Below are 14,511 nucleotides of genomic sequence, written 5' to 3'. Positions count from 1 at the left end.
ATGTTAGGTCATTAACTAGTCACAGAAAGTAGACAGCGATTTTCCAAGCAAAGAGAGGAGTCACAAAAAGCAGAAATATTGATCAAATGAATCACTAACCTTTGATATTCTTCATCAGATGACACTCCCGGGACAACATGTTACACAATACATGTATGTTTTGTTCGATCAAGTTCATATTTATATCCAAAAACCTCAGTTTACATTTGGCTTTGCCTCCAAAACATCCCGTGAATTTGCACAGAGCCACATCAAATCACAGAAAAACTCATAATAAACATTAATAAAAGATACAAGTGTTATTCACAGATTTAAAGATTTACTTCTCCTTAATGCAACCGCTGTGTCAGATTTCAAAAAAACTTTACGGAAGAAGCAAACCATGCAATAATCTGGGTACGACTCTCAGAGACATTCACAACCCAAGAAGATATCTGCCATGATAGAGTCAACATAAGTCAGAAATAGCATTATAAATATTCACTTACCTTTGATGATCTTCGTCAGAATGCACTCCCAGGAATCCCAGTTCGACAAGAAATGTTTGATTTGTTCCATAAAGTCCATCATTTATGTCCAAATTCCTCCTTTTGTTAGGGCGTTTAGTAAACAAATCGAAACTCACGAGGCGCGGGCAAGTCCAGCGGAAATGTCGGACGAAAATTCCAAAAAGTTATATTACTGGTCGTAGAAACAAATCAAACGATGTATAGAATCAATCTTTAGGATGTTTTTATCATAGATGTTCAATAATGTCCCAAACGGAGAATTAATTTGTCTGTAGAAAAGCAATGGATCGAGAGGTAACACTCTCATGACCGCTTATCATGAGACCGAGGCTGCTGGTAGACCTCTGACTCATTCCCCTCCCATTCAGCCCCCCTTCACAGTAGAAGCATGAAACAACGTTCTAACGACTGTTGACATCTAGTGGAAGCCTTAGGAAGTGCAAGATGACCCATATCCCACTGGTTATTCAATTGGGGCTGAGTTGAAAAACTACAAACCTCAGATTCCCCACTTCCTGGTTGTATTTTTTCTCAGGTTTTTGCCTGCCATATGAGTTCTGTTATACTCACAGACATCATTCAAACAGATTTAGAATCTTCAGAGTGTGTTCTATCCAATACTACTAATAATATGCATATATTAACATCTGGGACTGAGTAGGAGGCAGTTTACTCTGGGCACGCTTTTCATCCAAATGTGAAAATGCTGCCCCCTATCCATAAGAAGATAACTGTTGGTGGCAGAAAATTGCCAGATTTGGCTTCATACAGTCCCTTTTCAAACAAAACACTCTGTTGCGCTGTGCATCATTTTAGTGTCTTTGCCAACTCATAGAAATTATAGAAGAAAATTGTCTAATTTAATAAAATGAATATCGTCTCGATTGTCTCTAATGTAATTACATTTGTTATTTGATTGGAATGGAGCTGCCCGTGGGCTCACGGACACCATATTGGGACACATATAAAGATGATATACTGTGACTATCATTCTCTATGGTCAGATCCCCATAATGTGTTGTTCTGGTGGCTGAGCGTATGTCCTCTTCGTCTCAACTGTCGATTCTCAGGGCTGCTGGACAGGTGCCTAGCCCTTCAACGTGCGAGCCCTTTGGGTGTTGCACTTATCAGGCTTCACCGCCACGGTCCGGAAAGGCTGGTCCGAGTGATTTTGTGCATTTATATGATCCCATTTGCCACTCCTGTGGAGGGAGACCCCTGCGCTTGAAGGCAGTTTATTGACCACAGATCCCCAGTACAGGTACTCTACTGTAAACATTATTAAAGTGAACCGTGTTGAATGACTATGTACATATGGCAGCAGTCTCTATGGTTCAGGGTAGAGTACCAGTTGGTATCAGCCCAGTACCCTGCTTTTAACAGTGACTAAGTTTGGGCAGGGTTCTGGGCGGAGGCCGGCTAGAGGTTACTATTTCAACGTCCGATGGCCTGGAGTAAGACACTTCTATCTCCAGTTTCTCAGTCTCTTGGTTACAGCTTTGATGCACCTGTACTATCATCTCCTTCTAGATGGTAGCGGGGTGAGCAGGCCATGGCTCGGGTGGCTGGTGTCCTTGATGATCTTCTTGGCCTTCCGGTGACACCTGGTGCTGTAGATGTCTTGGAGGGCAGGCAGTGTGCCCCCGTTGATGCGTGGGGCTGACCGCACCACCATCTGGGGAGCCCTGTGGTTGCAATTGCCGTACCAGGCGTTGATACAGCCCTACAGGATCCTCTCAATGGTGCACCTGTGGAAGTTCATGAAGCCAAATTTCTTCAGCCTCCTGAGGTTGAGTAGACGCTGTTGCGCCTTCATCACATTGTCTCTGTGAATGGACCATGTCAGGTTGATTGTGATGTGGACGCCGAGTAACTTGAAGCTTTTCATCCTCTCCAGTGCGGCCCCGTAGACATGGATGGGGACTAGCTCTCTCTGCTGTCTACTGTAGTCCACAATCAACTCCATTGTTTTGCGGGAGAGGTTATTTTCCTGGCACCATTCCGTCAGGGCCCTCACCTCCTCCCTGTATGCTGTCTTGTCGTTGTTGGCAATCAGGCCTACCACTGTTGTCAGCAAACTTGATGATTGAGTTGCCACTCAGTCATGGGTGAACAGGGAGTACAGGAGGAGGCTGAGCACACACCCTTGTGGGGCCACAGTCTTGAGGAACAGCGTGGCGGAGGTGTTCTTGCCTACCTTCACAACCGAGGTCTGCCCGTCTACCCAGCTGCAAAGGGCGGGGTTGAGACCAAGGGCCCAAGCTTAGGGATGTGGTATGATTCTGCTATTTTCTTTACTTTTGAACAGGAACCCCCAACAGAAGCTAGCCAGATAACTAGCTATTAGCTAGTAGTCAGCTAGCCACTGCTAGTGGTCATCAACTACTTTTAGCCAGGACATCTCTCGCCAGTCTGCACAGCACGACTCAAACCAGTGCAAATCAGGCTTATTTTCTCCATATCTCCGGATTCCTACCGCAAGCTCTGAACCTTTTCATCTGGGTCATCGCAGCTAGCTAGTTGCTATCTGATTGGCTTCTCCTGGCTAACGTCTCTGTCCCGAAGCAAGCACTAATTAGCCTGGAGCTAGCCTATGCTAGGCCCATCTCCCGGCTAGCTGAAGAGGTCGATCAGCCACTCCTTAAGCTACAATACCTATTTTGACAATTGGCCTGGACCCCTTTAATTGCCGATATGGAGCCCTGCCGATCCTTCACTACTGGACTACTGACGTAATCCGCCCGAGGGGGTTTCAACTGGCTCCCCCATCGCGACGTTCCCTGAATGCCCATCTGCTATTCTGCTATCAGCGGCTCGCTAGCTGTCAAGAGGACACCGGACTGTTCGCTGAAGAAGTCCATAAAACAATTTTTTGGGGGCTACTATACATATTTTGACAATTGGCCTGGACCCTTTACTACAGGAAGTCCTGCTGATCCATCATGACTTCTCTGCCGACGTAACCGCATGTAGGGGCTACAAATGACTTCTTCCGTCGCAAATGTCCCTCTAAGACCCTGCTGCTAGCGTGCATAACCAGGCCCGCAAGCTGTCTGAATCGATGTGTCTCCAGCTCGCCCAGCTACTCAATGGACCCAATGATCACTTGGATAAGCATGCCTCTCCCTAATGTCAATATGCCATGTCCATTGCTGTTTTGGTTAGTAATTATTGCCTCATTCCATTATAGAGCTTCTAGCCCTGCTCAATACACCTTTGCAAACCCTTTAGTTCCACCTACCACACATGCGGTGACCTCATCTGGTTTAAATTATGTTTCTAGAGACAATATCTCTCTCATCGTCACTCAATGCATAGGTTTACCTCCACTATATTCACATCCTGCTATACCTTGATCTGTACATTATGCCTTGAATCTATTCTACTTTGCCCAGAAACCTGCTCCTTTTACTCTCTGTTCCGAACGTACTAGACAACCAGTTCTTATAGCATTTATCCGTACCCTTATCCTACTCCTCCTCTGTTCCTCTGGTGATGTAGAGTTTAACCCAGGCCCTGCAGTGGCTAGCTCCACTCCCATTCCCCAGTCGCTCTCATTTGTTGACTTATGTAACCGTTAGAGCCTTGGTTTCATGCATGTCTGAATCCTGACTTAGGAATACCACCAAAAACCCTGAAATTTCCATCCCTAACTATAACATTTTCTGAACAGATAGAACTGCCAAAGGGGGCGGAGTTGCAATCTACTGCAGCCTGCAGAAATTTCTCTTACTCTCCAGGTCTGTGCTCAAACAGTTTGAGCTTCTACTTTTAAAAACCCACCTTTCCAGAAACAAGTCTCTCACCGTTGCCACTTGCTACAGACCACCTTCTGTCCCCAGCTGGGCCCTGGACACCATATATGAATTGATTTCCCCAATCTATCTTCAGAGCTCGTGCTGTTAGGTGACCTAAAATAGGACATGGTTAACACCCCGGCCATCCTACAATCTAAACTTGATGCCCTCAATCTCATACAAATTATCAATGAACCTACCAGGTACAACCCCAAATCCGTAAACACGGCACCCACATAGATATCATCCTAACCAACCTGCCCTCCAAATGCACCTCTCCTGTCTTCAACCAGGATCTCAGTGAGCACTGCCTCATTGCCTGAGTCCGTATTGGGTCTGTGGTCAAACGACCACCCCCCATCACTGTCAAACGCTCCCGAAAACACTTCAGCGTGCAGGCCTTTTTAATCGACCTAGCCCGGATATCCTGGAAGGATATTGACCTCATTCCGACAGTAGAGGATGCCTGGTTATTCTTTAAAAGTGCTTTCCTCACCATCTTAAATAAGCATGCCCCATTCAAAAAATGTAGGACCGGGAACATATACAGCCCTTGGTTCACTCCAGACCTGACTGCCTTTGACCATCACAAAAACATCCTGTGGCGTACTGCGTTAGCATCAAATAGCCACCTCAATAAGCAAATATTCAGGGAAGTTAGGAACCAAAATACACAGGCAGTTAGGAAAGCTAAGGATAGCTTTTCAAAAAGAAATTTGCATCCATGTAGCACAAACTCCAAAAAGTTCTAGGACACTGTAAAATCCATGGATAATGAGAGCACGTCCTCCCAGCTGCCCACTGCACCCAGGCTAGGAAACACTGTCACAACCGATAAATACATAATATTTGAGATTTTCAATAAGCATTTTTCTACGGCTGGCCTTGCTTTCCACCTGGCTACCCCTACATCGGTCAACAGCCTTGCACCCCTAGATCAACTTGCCCAAGCCTCCCTCGTTTCTCTTTCACCCAAATCCAGATAGCTGATGTACTGAAAGAGATGTAAAATCTGGACCCCTACAAATCAGCTGGGCTTGACAATCTGGACCCTCTCTTTCTAAAATGATCCGCAGAAATTGTTGCAACAACTATGACTAGCTTGTTCAACCTCTATTTCGTATCGCCAGAGATCCACAAAGATTGGAAAGCTGCCGCGGTCATCCCCCTCTTCAAATGGGGAGATACTCTAGACCAAAATTGCTACAGACCTATATCTATCCCACCCTGCCTTTTTTAAGTCTTCGAAAGCCAAGTTAACAAACAGATCACCGACCACTTCGAATCCCACCGTACCTTCTCCGCTATGCAATCTGGTTTCCGATCTGGTCATGGGCGCACCTCAGCCACGCTCAAGGTCCTAAACGATATCATAACCGCCATCGATAAGAGACAATAGTGTGCAGCTGCATTCATCGACCTGGCCAAGGATTTCTACTCTGTCAATCACCACATTCTTATCGGCAGACTCTACAGTCTTGAATCCTCAAACGACTGACTCGCCTAGTTCACCACCTACTACGACGGAGTTCATTGTGTCAAATCGGATTTATACACTTAGTATACTGCTCAATTTATACACTTAATATACTGCTCAATTTATACACTTAGTATACTGCTCAATTTATACACTTAGTATACTGCTCAATTTATACACTTAGTATACTGCTCAATTTATACACTTAATATACTGCTCAATTTATACACTTAATATACTGCTCAATTTATACACGTAGTATACTGCTCAATTTACACACTTAGTATACTGCTCAATTTATACACTTAGTATACTGCTCAATTTATACACTTAGTATACTGCTCAATTTACACACTTAATATACTACTCAATTTATACACTTAGTATACTGCTCAATTTATACACTTAGTATACTGCTCAATTTATACACTTGGCAGGTTACATGACAGGCTACATGACAGACTACATGACAGGCTACATGGCAGGCTACATGACAGGTTACATGACAGGCTACATGACAGACTACATGACAGGCTACATGACAGGCTACATGACATACTACATGACAGGCTACATGACAGACTACATGACAGGCTACATGGCAGGCTACATGACAGGTTACATGACAGACTACATGACAGGTTACATTACAGGCTACATGTCAGGCTACGTAAGGAATGGATATTGCGGTAGAACTAAAAGAGAAACAGACAATGTTGCAACACTGATTCATCATTATTACATCATTATCATTATTATCATCATCATCATTATTATTACATCATTATTACAGAAACTACATCTCTGTTTCCAGGTAACAAACCATGTGCTAGGCTGGATGTCAGGAATGTATTGGCGCTAAACTATATTGGTAACTACTACTGGTAACTATAATGGCAATTACTGGTAGTTAACTAGTAAAATAACATAATTATACCATGTTAATATCCTGTTATTACCAAGCTGGAATGTAAAGCTCTACTGAAAAGTGTCTACTGAAAAGTGTCTACTGAGTCCCCAAGTCTGAGTCCCCATGGACTTGTTTATAACAAGATGCAATGATTCTTTGAAGGTCAGGAAGACATCTAGAATTATAAGATAGTCTCATTCGACTTCTGTATGAAGTGGACTAGAGTAGGTCCCACCTAATTTCTTTGTAATTACTGTACTACAATCAAATGTTTTATCTAGGCCTCAACAGTTGGTCTTATTCCTGACACTTGTAATGTTGTCAGTGTAATACTGTAATGGTGGTCAGGGTAATAATGTAACGGTTATAAGGGTAAATATGTAACGATTGTTGGGGTAATAATATAACGGTTGTCAAGGTAATACTGTAACGGTGGTCAGGGTAATAATATAACGGTTGTTGGGGTAATAATGTAATGGTTATCAGGGTAATAATGTAACGGTTGTCACGGTAATAATGTAACGATTGTCAGGGTAATAATGTAACGATCGACAGGATAATAATGTAACGGTTGTCAGGGTAATAATGTAACGATCGACAGGATAATAATGTAACGGTGGTCAGGGTAATAATGTAACGGTGGTCAGGGTAATAATGTAATGGTTGTCAGGGTAATAATGTAACGATCGACAGGATAATAATGTAACGATCGACAGGATAATAATGTAACGGTTGTCAGGGTAATAATGTAACGATCGACAGGATAATAATGTAACGGTGGTCAGGATAATAATGTAACTGTAACGGTCCTGACCTGTTTTATGTTGTTTTTGTATGTGTTTTTGGTCAGGGCGTGTGTTTTGGGTGAGCAGTCTATGTTTTGTATTTCTAGGTTGGTTTTTGTGTTCGGCCTGGTATGATTCTCAATTAGAGACAGGTGTGTATCGTTTGTCTCTAATTGAGAGTCATACTAAGGCAGCCAGGGTTTCACTGGGGTTTTGTGGGTGTTTGTTCCTGTGTCCACACATGGACAGTTGAAGGTTAGTCACGTTTGTTGTTTTGTAGTTTTGTAGTGTCTTGTTTGCTGTTTTCATTAAAAGATGGCTTATTTCCCTCAATCCGCATCTTGGTCCTATCCATGCTCCTCCTCGTTTGAGGAGGAGAACAACAATGACTGCCTTTACAGTAACGGTGGTCAGGGTAATAATGTAACGGTGGTCAGGGTAATAATGTAACGGTGGTCAGGGTAATAATGTAACGGTGGTCAGGGTAATAATGTAACGGTGGTCAGGGTAATAATGTAACGGTGGTCAGGGTAATAATGTAACGGTGGTCAGGGTAATAATGTAACGGTGGTCAGGGTAATAATGTAACGGTGGTCAGGGTAATAATGTAACGGTGGTCAGGGTAATAATGTAACGGTGGTCAGGGTAATAATGTAATGGTTGTCAGGGTAATAATGTAACGATCGACAGGATAATAATGTAACGGTGGTCAGGGTAATAATGTAATGGTTGTCAGGGTAATAATGTAACGATCGACAGGATAATAATGTAACGGTGGTCAGGATAATAATGTAACGGTGGTCAGGGTAATAATGCAACGGTGGTCAGGGTAATAATGTAATGGTTGTCAGGGTAATAATGTAACGATCGACAGGATAATAATGTAACGGTGGTCAGGGTAATAATGTAATGGTTGTCAGGGTAATAATGTAACGGTTGTCACTGTAATAATGTTACATTGGTCAGGGTAATAATGTAACGGTTGTCAGGGTAATAATGTCATGTTGTACCACAGATTTTTTTCCATAGCAATATACCATATCATATTTTACCGGACAAATATAGTGTAAAACAGATACAGTGGTGATTTTAGCATGCACATCTTACTGGAATAGCTCAACTTTTGTTTAGGGGGGTGATGCATGCCAGCAACATGGAGTGAATCCTTACAACCGCTACACCTGGTTATCAGCGGAGTCTTGTCTGGCAGCGAAACAGCTCATTTTACATAATTTACTGCCTTTTTAAAAATCATAGCTGATATGAATGTGGTTAATACTGACTCCTTGTGGATTTGATTAAGTCGAGAGAAAAAAAAAACTCTTCCTCCTTCACTAATAACGAATGCCAAAATTCGTTTTGAACCATACAGAAACATTATGTTCAGTAAATTCATAATGTTTATTCTTATATTATTAACACTTTGCTCTAAGACATCTCCCTGGCATGTTACATCATTTATGCCTACATTATGTAATATGTCAGGGAGATTTGTATACTGAGCTGAGAAAGTAATACTAAGTCTATGTTGTGTTGTAAGCTGTTAGTAGCCCATGTGACTTACCATTATTATTTAGTCTATTTTTTCCCTCATAATTTAGCTTACTCTTCTGACTTTGTGGTGCACATGTATCTCAAACACATATGATCTGTTTGAGATAAATGTCATTATCGGATATTGTAAGAGCTGTCCTTGTCTGCTTATATGCCCCCTTTATTTATCCTATGGTTCTGACTTGGTGTACAGGGAGAATACTGTAAGAACAAACAATGGAAAGCATGCTCCTCCTCGTTTGAGGAGGAGAACAACAATGACTGCCTTTACAGAAACACCCACCACAACAGGACCAAGCGGATTGAGGAGAGAGAAAAGGAACTACAGCAATGGGGAAAAGAGGAATGGACTTGGGAGGAGATTCTGGACGGAGAAGGACCCTGGGCAGAGCCAGAGGAGTGTCGCCGCCCCAAAGGGGAGCTGGAGGCAGCAAAAGCGGAGAGGAGGTTTTATGAGGCAAAAGCAAGGCAGAGCGGCTGGAAGCCCGAGAGGCTCACCCAAAAATTTCTTGGGGGGGGGTGGCTAAAGGGGAGTGTGGCGAAGCCGGGTTGGATACCTGAGCCAACTCCCCGGGCTTGCCGTGGAGTAAGAGGGCGTCGTACTGGTCAGACACCGTGTTATGCGGTAAAGCGCACGGTGTCCCCAGTACGCGTGCTTAGCCCAGTGCGGGCTATTCCACCTTGCCGCACTGGGAGGGCTAGGTTGGGCATCGAGCCGAGTGCCATGAAGCCGGCCCAACGTATCTGGTCTCCAATACGTCTCCTCGGGCCGGCGTACATGGCACCAGCCTTACAGGTGGTGTCCCCGGTTCGCCTGCATAGCCCAGTGCGGGCTATTCCACCTCGCCGCACTGGCAGGGCTACGGGGACCATTCAACCTGGTAAGGTTGGGGAGGCTCGGTGCTCAAGAGCACGTGTCCTCCTTCACGGTCCGGTATATCCGGCGCCACCTTCCCACCCCAGCTCAGTACCACCAGTGCCTACACCACGCACCAGGCTTCCAGTGCATCTCCAGAGCCCTGTTCCTCTTCCACGCACTCTCCATATGGTGCGTGTCTCCAGCCCGGTACCTCCAGTTCCGGTACCACGCACCAGGCCTAGAGTGCGCCACGAGAGTCCAGTGTGCCCAGTTCCTGTTCCCCGCACTCGCCCTGAGGTGCTTGCCCTCGGCCCGGTGCCTCCAGTTCCGGTACCACGCACCAGGCCTATAGTGCGTCTCAGCCGGCCAGAGTCTGCCGTCTGCCTAGCGCCAGAGCCGTCCTGCCATGACCAGCCGGAGCCGTCCTGCCATGACCAGCCGGAGCCGTCCTGCCATGACCAGCCGGAGCCGTCCTGCCATGACCAGCCGGAGCCGTCCTGCCATGACCAGCCGGAGCCGTCCTGCCATGACCAGCCGGAGCCGTCCTGCCATGACCAGCCGGAGCCGTCCTGCCATGACCTGCCGGAGCCGTCCTGCCATGACCTGCCGGAGCCGTCCAGCCAGGACCTGCCGGAGCCGTCCAGCCAGGACCTGCCGGAGCCGTCCAGCCAGGACCTGCCGGAGCCGTCCAGCCAGGACCTGCCGGAGCCGTCCAGCCAGGACCTGCCGGAGCCGTCCAGCCAGGACCTGCCGGAGCCGTCCAGCCAGGACCTGCCGGAGCCGTCCAGCCAGGACCTGCCGGAGCCGTCCAGCCAGGACCTGCCGGAGCCGTCCAGCCAGGACCTGCCGGAGTCCCTCAGCCCGGACCTGCCGGAGTCCCTACGCCCGGACCTGCCGGAGTCCCTACGCCCGGACCTGCCGGAGTCCCTACGCCCGGACCTGCCGGAGTCCCTACGCCCGGACCTGCCGGAGTCCCTACGCCCGGACCTGCCGGAGGCCCTACGCCCGGACCTGCCGGAGTCCCTACGCCCGGACCTGCCGGAGTCCCTACGCCCGGACCTGCCGGAGTCCCTACGCCAGGACCTGCCGGAGTCCCTACGCCAGGACCTGCCGGAGTCCCTCAGCCAGGACCTGCCGGAGTCCCTCAGCCAGGACCTGCCGGAGTCCCTCAGCCAGGACCTGCCGGAGTCCCTCAGCCAGGACCTGCCGGAGTCCCTCAGCCAGGACCTGCCGGAGTCCCTCAGCCAGGACCTGCCGGAGTCCCTCAGCCAGGACCTGCCGGAGTCCCTCAGCCAGGACCTGCCGGAGTCCCTCAGCCAGGACCTGCCGGAGTCCCTCAGCCAGGACCTGCCGGAGTCCCTCAGCCAGGACCTGCCGGAGTCCCTCAGCCAGGACCTGCCGGAGTCCCTCAGCCAGGACCTGCCGCCCCTTATCCCGGTGCTGCCCCTTATCCCGGTGCTGCCCCTTATCCCGGTGCTGGTCCTTGTCCCGGTGCTGCCCCTTGTCCCGGTGCTGCCCCTTGTCCCGGTGCTGCCCCTTGTCCCGGTGCTGCCCCTTGTCCCGGTGCTGCCCCTTATCCCGGTGCTGCCCCTTCATTTAGGTGGTGTTAGTGGGAGGGTGGTCATTGGGAGGGGGATAAAGAAGCGGGGATTGATTATGGTGGGGTGGGGACCTTGCCCTCAGCCTGAGCCACCACCGTGGTCAACTGCCCACCCAGACCCTCCCCTGGACTTTGTGCTGGTGCGCCCGGCGTTCGCACCTTGAGGGGGGGGTTCTGTAACGGTCCTGACCTGTTTTATGTTGTTTTTGTATGTGTTTTTGGTCAGGGCGTGTGTTTTGGGTGGGCAGTCTATGTTTTGTATTTCTAGGTTGGTTTTTGTGTTCGGCCTGGTATGATTCTCAATTAGAGACAGGTGTGTATCGTTTGTCTCTAATTGAGAGTCATACTAAGGCAGCCAGGGTTTCACTGGGGTTTTGTGGGTGTTTGTTCCTGTGTCCACACATGGACAGTTGAAGGTTAGTCACGTTTGTTGTTTTGTAGTTTTGTAGTGTCTTGTTTGCTGTTTTCATTAAAAGATGGCTTATTTCCCTCAATCCGCATCTTGGTCCTATCCATGCTCCTCCTCGTTTGAGGAGGAGAACAACAATGACTGCCTTTACAGTAACGGTGGTCAGGGTAATAATGTAACGGTGGTCAGGGTAATAATGTAACGGTGGTCAGGGTAATAATGTAACGGTGGTCAGGGTAATAATGTAATGGTTGTCAGGGTAATAATGTAACGGTGGTCAGGGTAATAATGTAACGGTGGTCAGGGTAATAATGTAATGGTTGTCAGGGTAATAATGTAACGATCGACAGGATAATAATGTAACGGTGGTCAGGATAATAATGTAACGGTGGTCAGGGTAATAATGCAACGGTGGTCAAGGTAATAATGCAACGGTGGTCAGGGTAATAATGTAATGGTTGTCAGGGTAATAATGTAACGATCGACAGGATAATAATGTAACGGTGGTCAGGGTAATAATGTAATGGTTGTCAGGGTAATAATGTAACGGTTGTCACTGTAATAATGTTACATTGGTCAGGGTAATAATGTAACGGTTGTCAGGGTAATAATGTCATGTTGTACCACAGATTTTTTTCCATAGCAATATACCATATCATATTTTACCGGACAAATATAGTGTAAAACAGATACAGTGGTGATTTTAGCATGCACATCTTACTGGAATAGCTCAACTTTTGTTTAGGGGGGTGATGCATGCCATTAACATGGAGTGAATCCTTACAACCGCTACACCTGGTTATCAGCGGAGTCTTGTCTGGCAGCGAAACAGCTCATTTTACATAATTTACTGCCTTTTTAAAAATCATAGCTGATATGGCTGACTAGCTTAAAGAAATGTGGTTAATACTGACTCCTTGTGGATTTGATTAAGTCGAGAGAAAAAAAAAACTCTTCCTCCTTCACTAATAACGAATGCCAAAATTCGTTTTGAACCATACAGAAACATTATGTTCAGTAAATTCATAATGTTTATTCTTATATTATTAACACTTTGCTCTAAGACATCTCCCTGGCATGTTACATCATTTATGCCTACATTATGTAATATGTCAGGGAGATTTGTATACTGAGCTGAGAAAGTAATACTAAGTCTATGTTGTGTTGTAAGCTGTTAGTAGCCCATGTGACTTACCATTATTATTTAGTCTATTTTTTCCCTCATAATTTAGCTTACTCTTCTGACTTTGTGGTGCACATGTATCTCAAACACATATGATCTGTTTGAGATAAATGTCATTATCGGATATTGTAAGAGCTGTCCTTGTCTGCTTATATGCCCCCTTTATTTATCCTATGGTTCTGACTTGGTGTACAGGGAGAATACTGTAAGAACAAACAATGTTCGTAATTCCGTCGCTGTACATTTCAAAAGTGCTGAACAAATAGTTATATTGACTACGTCCGTCCTAGCTCGCTCATTAATGTCTTAACCTAAAATGATGGACTACTCGTCATCCCCTTCTACCAAAGTTTGTACATTTCAATTGTCAGTAGAAACCACATCAGACATTTCAGCTATGTTTTTTGAAACGGCAGTAAATGAGGCTGAATGAACTGTTTCCCTGCCAGACAAGGCTCCACTGATAGCCAGGTGTAGCAGTGGTAAGGTGTTGGGACTGCTGTTGGGACAGCTTTATGTAGGCCCTAACAGTTTGTGGGCACCGTATGTATCCATTATAGTCCAATTAATGCATTGTTTAGTGTTGTGTAGTGGCTTTGCTCGCAGTCATCAACAACATTTGTTTTGAGTTTGTCCCTTCAAGATGTACATGCTAAAATCGCCACTGGTCTCTTCACAGTGCTCGTTCTAACGTAAGTTATTATTAAATACTGTTAGTTTCCCAGCCTGTTCTGGACCGGGGGACTGTGAGGAGACCTCTGGTTGCATGTCTTGTGTTGTACCTTCTTGTGTTGAACCAGTTCGGTACCATCAACCGCTCGCACAAAGACAAGATTGACATGCATATTACTGACATTTGCACTCCGTGTACATCAAAGTGCAAAAACCAAGGGCCTTTAGGACCTGTCTGGTCGACTGAGATGTCAAGGAAGCAGCCTTATCATGGACAGACCTCTTCCCATTTTAGCAACATTGAGTCTATATGTTTAGACCATGACAGCTTACTATCTAGGGTTACAATTGCCACAATATTCAAAAATAGATCCAAATGAGATTTAGCGTTGAGCGAGTGATTTTTTTCCAAAAACAATACTTTTTGTTTTTGAGATATTTTTTGGTCATGGAGTGTATGTGGACATATGGACACCAGCTCATCGAACATCTAAATACAAAATAATGGACGTTATTATGGAGTTGGTCCCCCCTATAACAGCCTCCACTCTTCTGGGAAGGCGTCCACTAGATGCTGGAACATTGCTGCGAGACTTGCATTCATTCAGCAACAAGACCATTAGTGAGGTCGTGCACTGATGTTGGGCAATTGGGCCTGGCTCGCAGTAGTCGTTCCAATTCATCCCAAAGGTGTTCGATTTGGTTGAGGTCAGGGCTCTGTGCAGACCAGTCAAGTTCTTCCACACCGATCTTGAC

This window comes from Salvelinus fontinalis, unplaced genomic scaffold, assembly GCF_029448725.1.
Source record: "Salvelinus fontinalis isolate EN_2023a unplaced genomic scaffold, ASM2944872v1 scaffold_0396, whole genome shotgun sequence".
NCBI lineage: Eukaryota > Metazoa > Chordata > Actinopteri > Salmoniformes > Salmonidae > Salvelinus > Salvelinus fontinalis.
This window is presented reverse-complemented; position numbering follows the sequence as displayed.